Source organism: Seriola aureovittata, chromosome 17, assembly GCF_021018895.1.
Source record: "Seriola aureovittata isolate HTS-2021-v1 ecotype China chromosome 17, ASM2101889v1, whole genome shotgun sequence".
Classification (NCBI taxonomy): domain Eukaryota; kingdom Metazoa; phylum Chordata; class Actinopteri; order Carangiformes; family Carangidae; genus Seriola; species Seriola aureovittata.
Window position 1 is genome coordinate 5,980,114 of NC_079380.1, and position 10,675 is coordinate 5,990,788.

The window sequence follows — 10,675 nt, forward strand, 5'->3', positions numbered from 1 at the left end:
TTTAGAGAGCATCATTGTGAGATTATTTGAGTTTCAGATGGCGTTTAAGGAGCGTTAGCATTAACATCACTGCTTTTATGTAGCACACACAACCTTCGCCATACCATAATGTTTCCCTAGGGGGCACCCAGAGTTGAACTGGGGACCTCTTGATCTGCAGTCAAATGCTCTACCGCTGAGCTATACCCCCCTCATCCATCCCTATGTACATATGCATATGTAGATGTTGGCCTATGGTATAAGGTTAGCTATATACTGTATATACAGGGGATAAAGAAAGCATCCCAAAAAACCAAGCACACTAAATGTAGTGTTGCACACTAATAAACAAACGAGCCAACCATCACAAGCGTAAATTGTCCTACTGAGCACAAATTGATCCACATGAAATAGCACAGTGTAATTGAAAAATAACTACAAAAGCAGCTATAGACTGACTGGAGATGAAGGAATCAGTGAATGACCCTATTGACCTACAGTTATTTTCCCACCAAGGCTACTGTCTGCTCACACTTTAGGTTTGGATTCACTGTAACAAAAACATTCAGTCCGTCACTGTGTAAACATGCGAGACAGTGGAGGCAGCCAGAGTTGAAGAGGGAACCTCCCGACCTGCTGTCAAGTGGTCAGGCAATGAATCTGATATAATTAGGCTGAATAGCATTTAAACATTTTGGCTCCTATTTTCGAGTGGAGGCTTCTTCTTCTTCTTCTTCTTGCTCCCTGTCTGTTTTGCTCTGGGGGCCCGTTTCTGTCTTCATAAACAACACAAACATCATCCCTAATAATTATTCTTTGATTGAATCTTGAACCTTATTATTTGAATTGGTTGTCACTTTTGATTTACACCACACACGCAGTTTACAGTAACAGCTCCTCCTCTCGTCTGTGACTCTGTGTGTGAAGTATGCAGACAGACTCAAGAGGTTCGGTTACTGGTAGGAGATGTGACTTAAAGGCCTCGTTAAATGGTGTTTCTCACTCTCACGACATTGAAACAGGATGTGGAGGAGGGATATAACACTGAGTAAGTTAAGTTAACTTGATTTTCAAAAAAATTGTAGTTTTATTGGTTGGAGTTTAGTTAGGTCCTCAGAAACTTTACCAACAGGAAGTTGACATTCAAATTAAACTTTCTGGTTGTAAACGTCCCAAGCTGACCACCAAAATATACACCATGTTGTCATCTTGCTTTTTCCCAGGAAGTTTTACTTTAAGTCCCAGTTTTTCTGATGACAGAGTCGACTCAGGCTTAATGCACATCAATAGCCACTCGTCAGTCTGCAGCTCTGAAATACAGAGATTTCTGTAAATGGCCTGAGTGGAACCATATTGTGAAAGAAATGACAAGAATACAACTGACAAATCTGTCACTCAGGCCTCTTCTTAAACTGCTTTGATGTTTACATGGATGATAAACTGCCCAAATGAGCCAAATTAGCTTGGCTTATGCAGGCAGGCTGAAGGATTATGGGAGTTAAGCAACCCCAGTCTCCTCAATCCATCTATGAGCAGTCTGATTTATGACATGCTGATACATACAAGGTTTTTGAGGGCTGCTTAAATGTACTCAGAATATACATTTTTGTACACAGAAGATTTACAGTTTTGATCAGTTGGTTTGTATGCCATCAGTGAAGCTGTTGCTGTGGAGCACTATGGGAAATATAAGGTTTCTTTGCAGCATGATATGACACAGTCTACAAGGCATCAAACCTCATGCAAAGCGTCACTATATTTGTATATATTTATATGCATTCTGTATGTAATCTATATAATGACACACATTTTAATGCACATTATGTATCTCTTTAATACTGTTTTATACAGTCCTGGTGTCTATAATGACGTGCAACATGGACTGAGGCCCAGATTTTGCGCATTAAAGGCTGAAAAAGTTGTAGCCAGAGAAGGTGTTTTGTTCATAGGACATTATCCCTGGGGTGGATGATAGACTGATAATAGGTAACAGTTAGTTCTGTGCCAAAATCACATGATACAGCCCTTGATCTGTATCCAAATAAGTACCACTCCACTTTGCCTATTTATTCCTATAATCTGGAAACATTTCAGTGGCCACCATGCTATAGTTTGTCTTTCATACTTCGTCATTTCTTTCTGGTAATGAATTAGATCTGAATCAGTCTTAAATGTGCTTGATGAGAGATGCAGAGTTCAGATTATACTGCCAGTCAGACTCAACGGACTGGTGCTGCATTATTACCTCTGGTCTCTGTCAAGCCTGTCGTGTCTATAAGGAAGCCGGCAGATCATCCCGTGTGTACACCATCCACAGTTTACAGACAGCTGATATGAATTGTTCTAATGCCAGCCTGAAGAGAGAAAGGATCATGATTATAAGTTGGCACCGCTGTACTGCTCTCTGAAGAGTTGGTTATGACAGCAAGAGGAGCTACAGAAATACTGGTCACATAAAGTAGGGTAGGTCTTAAAAGCTAATCATAAAAGGTAAGAAGTGAAACACTCAAGTTTATGCTATGTCGTATGCATGGACGGATTATGAGACAATGGACCGCTGGGCGCAGACATGTAATGGGGCCCCCACCCCTCCTGCACAGGAGAAAGACACCCAGACTGAAAACAGCACGTTCATCCTCTCAGACACACAAAACGACTCAGTGATTTCATCTGTGGTCATTTTGCGTCTTCGTGATCATGCGATTGACTTTCCAACAAGAAATATTAAATGTCACTTCATACTCATTCAGATGTTCTGAGCCAGGGGGCCCCTGACCCTTTGGGCCCCTGCCCAGTGTGCCCGTTCAGTAATCCATCTATGATTGCATGATACTGACACTGCTGAACAACAGCACTGCTGAACTGCAGATGTTGCTTGGTCGTCATTCTCTTGTAATAGACATAAATGGACCAAATCTAAGATACATACTTATTCCATACAGTATATACTACATACATATTGTCATATTGTACTATTTTAGTTGTTGACATTCAAAGAAGTCAGCCTACTGATCTGCTTTATACTGAGAGGAAGCTGCACTACATGTGCAACAGAAAGCAAAATGATATAAAAAATAATTAAGATCAAATATTTATTCATTCGGTTTTCTAAGATCTTTATTAAGCTTTTTCCCCACCACCAATTTCTTTTTATTTCCTATCCTCTCAATTTGCTTTGTGAATTGCATTGTGGTTAATAGTATCCATTAACAGCACACTTAAAAAGCGATTGCATTTAGTATGCATAATGTCTGGTTCAAATGAGCTTTCTTTTCATGACTTTTCCAGAGTGAACACACACAAAGTGAAAACCTGCTTAGAATCCATATGTAGAGAGCTGGTTTCTATTTCAAGGACTTGTCCAAAGGAAGCACGCAGACTTGAACTGGGGACCTCTTGAGCTGCAGTCAAACACTCTGCCACTGAGCTACACCCCATTATGTCTACAACAGGTAGTGACAGTAGGTTGTTTCTCTTGATGTCAGCAGAAACTAAAAGTAGTAAATCAACACTGCCCCTGTGGTGGCTGAGTCTGCAGAGATGGCCTTGACTATGGCACAAACAAACACACACACGGATTTTTAAAAAAGTTACTTACAAAGTGATTTAGTGTGTGTTTCTCACAAGTTAGAGTTTGACCATAATTTGGGGATTTTTTAATCTGCCGTCAAACTGTCACAGAGGAACAGGCCTCTGGTCTGATTGACTGAGAATAACTGCAATCATTCCTCCTTCGTGCTCATATTACAGCTGTGTGTGTGTGTGTGTGTGTGTGTGTGTGTGTGTGTGTGTTTTCTTCTGTGATGGTTTTAAATAATCATTATCTTCACTGTTGTCAACATCGGCATCAATGCCATCTTCACATAGCTGTCTATAAAAATCAGTTTGACTGAAAACATATATGAGGACTCTCATCAAAAGGATATTAAGATATCAAATTATTCAAGGTTATTACTAAGATGAACTGTCCAAAAAATACATTCTACTACTTATGAAGGAAAAAAAAATAGCTGTGCATTTAAGAAAAACATTTAACAGAAACTGTGACTGTGACTTTGACTTTGAGCGACACGATATGAATTTAAAGAGGATTTATACTCAGCACATGATCTGTGAAATTTGGTGATAGCAACTGGTCCGCTCCAAAGAGAGAGATAAGGAAAGAGACTGAGATAGCGTGCAGTCCTAATTTGAGCAACCACCGCTGGTGAGTGGATTTGGACAATATCAAACGAACATCTTTTATTGTTCGTGGCATCGTGTGATTACGGCTCCATGAGAGGGCAAGAGGGAGGCAGCGGAGTGATGGAGTGCGGAGGGCATGCGGGCTGAAAGTGATGGGGAGGATAATAACCATGCCCCCACATTTCTGCAAGCAGAGACTACAGTATATGGTTGACATAAAACATTTAGTACTAGACTGGCCAGGGTTAGCTGATTATGTGGATATTTTCCAACTTTTATCTCAGAGTTGAAAGTGTCCTCTCATGACTTTTCTAACAACTCTCTGCTCAAACTAGTCTTGGTAGTTTTGTCGGTGTTGGCAGCTTATTGGACTTCTCTCAGGGCCCCAAATCTACTGGCATTCATAACAGGCAGCATGTTGGGCATCAATTATTTGTTATACTTTGACAGTTTTTTTGGCTCTCAGTTGTCCAAATGATTCTGTAAATATAGTACAAATAATACTGGAGTTTTGATGCAAATATTAAAATACCAATCAGTGTATAAGCCAATTCTAATTCTTTACACTAAACACATAGAGTAACTTATCCTGATCCTGATCAAAGGAGCCATCTCTAAGTTTTGCTATTGCTACATAGCCAACGTTAGCATTAACAGATGTTTGCTTACCAGCCTTGCCAAGAGCTTCAGCCATCGTTGCTTTACAGTACAAGAGTTTATAATACGTTCTATTAGCAGCGTCCCTGGACACTACAATCACTCGGTATTGGCAAGAAACAAAATGGGCCGGGCTAGCTGGTTAGCATGCTAACTTCAGCAGGAGAAAAGAAGTGATAAGAGTTAACATTGCCGTTATTTTTCCACCTGTGGAGCCAGCTCTTGGTGAGTAAAGGAATGAATTTTGCTTGCAGGACTTTTTGTTATTGTCGTATGTTACAATACATCTGAGGAAGATTTGATGTCAGTTTTGCAGGTACTTGTTCTGTTCATAAAGCAAATTATTGGACAAATTAAAATCCTGGCCCAATGTTTGATGTAGAAGGTCAGGGAATCACCAAAGGTATTTCAGTTCATCCTGAGAGAAATATTAATATCTGTAGCAAATTTTAAGGCAATCCATCCAATACTTGAGGCAGCTTACTAAAAAACTTAATGGTGGCATTAGAGGAAAAGTGAGGAGATCACCAAAGTCTTTGCAGTACATCCTCTGGGGATTATGAACGTCTGTAGAAAATTTCAGAGCAATCCATCCAAGAATTATTGCTGAAATGTCAGTCTTTACCAAAGTGGTGGGTTGGCTGACCGACACACTGACACTGCCATCCACAGACTTTTTCAAAGAATAAATATGTTAAAAAGCTCCACTTCTGTTTGCTAGGATATAACTACTCATACATGCTACTCTCTATCTCTTATTAGTTTGTTTCCACTAAAAGCTTATTGTACACGCTCGTTTATTTCAACTGAACGCGCATCATTGTTTTTCCTTTTTCCTTTTTGCCAACCAATCACAAAACATCTCACTAAGGTGAATAAGTATTAAAGTTATTTCATTTGGATCTCAAAAGGCCACACACAGCACTTCATCCATTCACAATTCATCCCTCCAGGATGCATCATAACAGGGTTATAAAACACAAAGGCCAGATTTTTAATTGCTACCCTTACCCTTTCCTGAGAGCCCCGTCCTGTCCTGTTCCTCGCTGGTGGCCCTAGGTCTCAGAGAGTCAGCAGGTTGAGACTCATTTACCTCCAAAAGCCATGTACTTCTCCTCCCATCCTATCACTGTCTGTCGATCCCAGACTTCACCCTCCCTTCACCCCTCCCAGGGGGTATTATAACCCACCACCACCTCCTTATCCTCATCATCACCACACATAAAAAAAAACACACACACACACACACACCCATCCCCACCCCCAGCCATGACCCAGTTTGGAGGGGATGAGGGGGTAAGTGAGGACCATTGTGAGAGTGTACCACAGGGAGAGAGGCAAGATGCTCTGCCTCCCTCATTCCTCTCTCTTTCAAGAAGAGCTCACACTTGGTTAAGCACACACACTGAGGCGCTTCATGAGAGATCGGCCGCGGAGCTGCGTGTTTTGTTTTCATTTTTTTTTGTTGTCGGGATGCCACTGTTGATTTTAGGTCAGGGCCATTTGATGTCACTCGAGGTTAAGGGGTATGTAAAGGAGGGTAAGTGAGACGAAGAGACAGAGATGAGGGGCCTCAGGTTGAGAGACAAAGGACACAGTACCTGGCATCTGGGAGAGAAGGAGTAGAGTGAGTATGCTGCTTCATCACTTTACTTTGCAGCTTGTGTCTTGTCTGTTTGTGCTTGTATTTTTGTATCTTCTCATTTAAATGTGATGAAAAAGGAGGAAACCAGATATTTACCAGTCTGTTCCTGAACTCGTCTTTTAGAAGAAGTCATATTTCTAACACTTTACTCACGGTGAAACTGAACAAAAGGCACAGATGCACACAGAGAGGCTGTTCCTGCCTCAGAGATTCTTCCTGTAACATATGGAACCAGTTTACTGTTACGTTTCTTCCCTTCGGACACTGTTAATGAGGGAACTTTTAGTTTCCCACGAACTCGGAGGAAGAATCACTCCTCCACAACTCGCCTCCCTCCTGCAAATGAAGAAAAATAGCTCATTCATTCATCCATCTCAGCAAAGACTTCCTCATCTCAAGAGTCTCTCACGTTTGACCAAAATGTTCAGCAGTTTGCTGTTTTCATCCTTCACCAGTAAAAGGTCCTCTGATGTGAATTTCTTTATGTCTTCTGCTACTTGTTTTATCAGCCAGAGGCCCAACGCTGGGGTCCTCTATCTGCTCAACCCTTTGGAATTTGCAGTTTATTTGTGTTTCATGGCCGCATGCATTGATCACTCTGCAAGTAAGTTTCATGTCTGTGTTTGTGTGTGTGTGTGTTTGTGTCTGTCTGTGTAAATACATGCACCACGCAATCTGGTAGAGATTAGCCTATGAAATGAATATGATTAACAACTCTGATAACCTTCTGTGGGTGAACTCAGCTTAATGCAAAGTCACTCTGGGAAGTGCATGTTTTTAATCACATCAGGGGCAAATTTGCTGCCCAGAAAAAAAAGCAGACCACCAGAAAATGTTGATACGAAATCCATTTTTAGCTATGGTGTATTTTTTTTTTTTTGTGGTGATTTGAATATCTCTGAGTACCTAACAAAGGAGCTTATCCAGCCCTTCATTGCAGGAGAAGGGGATCCACAACATAAGAACCCCCCTGTGCTTTTTAAGCCGAGCATTTTTGCCTGCGGTCCGTCCTCCACAGTGCCGTTATAGTATTTATCTCTACTCATATTGTGAATTCACAAGCAAAAGCTGTGACCTTTTTTACTGACATAAATTTGCAGGTTTTTATGTGTGGTCTCTTAGCACCAAAGCAGCCACGATTTAACCCACATATAACGATCCAGAGGGAGGGTTATCGTGGACAGATGTGTGGCCAGCTACTGTGTGAGCAGATTAGTTTGATCTGTGCAGCCTGTGTGGGACAAGGTGGAGGCTCGGGAGGGCATCTGTGAAGCCTGAGGATGCCGCTGTCTGAACAGAGGGAGGGGGCACTGTGGCAACGAACCTCAAACAAGGACAGTGAGAGGAACATCGGCTTTAACAGAACCTGCTCAGAGGTCCCAGCCATTACTCTCACAGCTCTCTGATGATTTCATTGTGGCGTTTTTTGTTTTTTTTGTTTAAAAAACGCATTAGCGCTGCTGGTGACAGCCTCTTTTATGAAATTAACTTCAATGAAACAACAAAATAGACCCTGATATCAACATTTATTCATTTATTTTTAGATGACAATAGTTTAAAAGAATCTCACAGGCTATTGAATAGTGGCACACAATAGACCTCATTGTGCCTGAATTTCCATCTCAATTATTCTCTACATTGTCCATTTTTGAAATAAAAGTGTTTCTTTTTTTTTTTTAAACATGATTACGCTTTACAAAGCCAGAAAATTAAATCTCCACTGCAGCCCTTTGTTATCAGCGGCGAGGCTGGCTTTGGTCTGGATCTGCTCCGATTAAATTTTCATTGAGGATTTTTTTTAATATAAAATGTAAAAATGTGACTCCTTCACAGATAGAACCACGTTTTTGAAGCTAGCAGCGTAATTAACCTTTCTCTCTGTTGACTACTTTTGTTCCCTCTCTGGCTTTGCCTTGCTTAAAATCCTGCTTTGGCAGTGAAGACTGCTGTATAATTTAAGTTTTAGCACTAACTCCTTTTCTCCATGAATGCAGAGGGTTTGAATTAACAAGTATGAAGTTTATTTGGTATCCCGGCTCTATCTGGTTTTACTGTGTCTCTGTTCTTACTTCAGTATCTTTTATTGAGTGAAATCCTACATCTCACCGGTGTTCCAAAGAATAGAAAAGAAAAGCTCATATTTATCATATTATCACCTTTGCAGACTAAGTATTTGTGTCTGGCTCAGTGATAATGTTATTCTGTCAATCAGCATTCGTGCTACATTGAATGATAGCAGACAATATCTTTGTGTCAAGTGTTAGACAATGGGAACTTGTAGCAGCACTGAAGAAAAATAGTAAATATACCTAATATTATATTATAAGACCATTAGCTGCTATTGCACATAAGACTGGTAACAGACCAAACAAATCATGGCCCTTTATTTTCATCAACCACACACTTTCATCCCTGGTAACAGTAAAAGAAAATTGTACGCTGGGGTGGAGTTACATAGGTAAAAATCCCTCTGCAGCATATGTTGCTCACCTGCAATAAACCTGTTACAGTTCAGTTACACCGAGCTCATAATATTTTATTTTCTAAAATTCATGAATCTGCTGCAAATTTAATAAGAACATGTTTAATAACACGAGAATCAGTTTATTGCACAGGGCTGGATTTTTATGATTGAGAGCTAAAGGGCTTAATATAACATTCATGTGTGTGTGTGTGTGTGTGTGTGTGTGTGAGGGGGGGGTGTCTGTCATTATGATGATGGAGAGAGACGGCAGGGAAAGCTGAAGCGTGCCGGTCATTAAAACTTTCAGACAAACCACTGAAAGTAATCAAGATCACATAAAAGTGTAACAGTCGAAAAATGAAGAGTGTTTTAGGGGCAGCGGTCCAACAGCAGATCAGCAGCATCGGCAGCCAAATTCATCCAGGCTGAAGAAAGAGCTGATCATTTCTTTTATTGGATCTTTTACAATCTCTTTAAAGACACTATAAGAGATCTAACTGATGATTAGCATGAGACTGAAGAAATGTTTAAAGCCTGGACTGACGTTCATACTTCACAAGGGGAAAAAAGTCCCGATGGGCAGCGGCTGCAGCATCTGTACGGATGTTTGTCTTTGAATGAGCCAATAGATGGATCTTTACAGGGGCCACACAATATATTAGTTGATATAATGTCCAATAATAGTTTCACATAGCAGTTAAACACGTTTCATTTGTCTATAAATGTATGTTTGTATGCTTCACTTGATTCAAGTTTATCCAGAGGCTAATAAATCTGTTAGCCTTACATAAACTCATTAGAGCTTTATTTCTACCATTTACAGTACATTCATTATTACTGCCGCTGGCCTGCGTTGATTAATATGAATGTGCCTGTGTGGGTATGTGTGTTTATACAAGGATCTGCATATACTGTATCAGAGCGTGAATATGTAGACAAACAGTTTAGAGACTGAGAGGGAGGACTGGGGAAATCATTTTTAAACTCCCCTTTTTTCACAGTGTATTTTATTAACTGTTTATTAATAGTTCAATAAGAGAGAGTCAGAAAAAGTGTTTCCTCTCGGGCCATCAGGATGTGACCTCTGACCTCTGTCCTTTGACATCCTGTGTATTGTCCAGCACGTTGTCCTATTTGCATTGCCCTGCACATCTGCACTCATGGGTTTACAGAACTGTATTGTATAGTTTGTGTTACAACCAACATAAGTACATTTTTATACACTGAATAATTGCAGAGTTCGGCTGCATGATGGACCAGAAGACAGTTTTGCATTTTAATATATATTTTGCATATAGTAATATACACCTTTTTGATATTTTTTTAATAACTCTTATTTTTACTTGAGACCACTAACTGTAGGCACATACATTCGCATCAAAAAACATCAATGAAGCAGCTCACATTAATACAAAATATTAAAAAGATGCCAGAAAAGTGTGTTTTGAATGGAATATTAGTTATTTTCTCAGGTGGTTTTTATTTCCCTGCATGCTCATGTGGGATTACGAGACGCTACTAAACATCAAAAATATAACAACAAGACAAGATCTACGTTTTACACATACGCAAAACCAAAAGAAAACATTCATAACTTTATATATACATCTACATGTGTTAACATTTCAAAGATATTGTGCACTATACAGCATAAAAGATAAAAGAAATGCTAATGTTTCTCCTGACATCCTCATCTCGAAGGCTTCCTCTGTATTAACTGTTTAAATACACCCAAGTTAATATCT

The 10,675-nt window shown here is 40.0% G+C and overlaps 1 non-coding gene across 1 annotated transcript; it reads right to left on the reverse strand.

The window, feature by feature from the left end:
- Nucleotides 1-118: 118 nt before the first annotated feature.
- On the reverse strand, nt 119-190 carry trnac-gca (transfer RNA cysteine (anticodon GCA)). Its single transcript has one exon. It is a non-coding gene; the product is annotated as a tRNA-Cys (tRNA).
- Nucleotides 191-10,675: the final 10,485 nt, after the last annotated feature.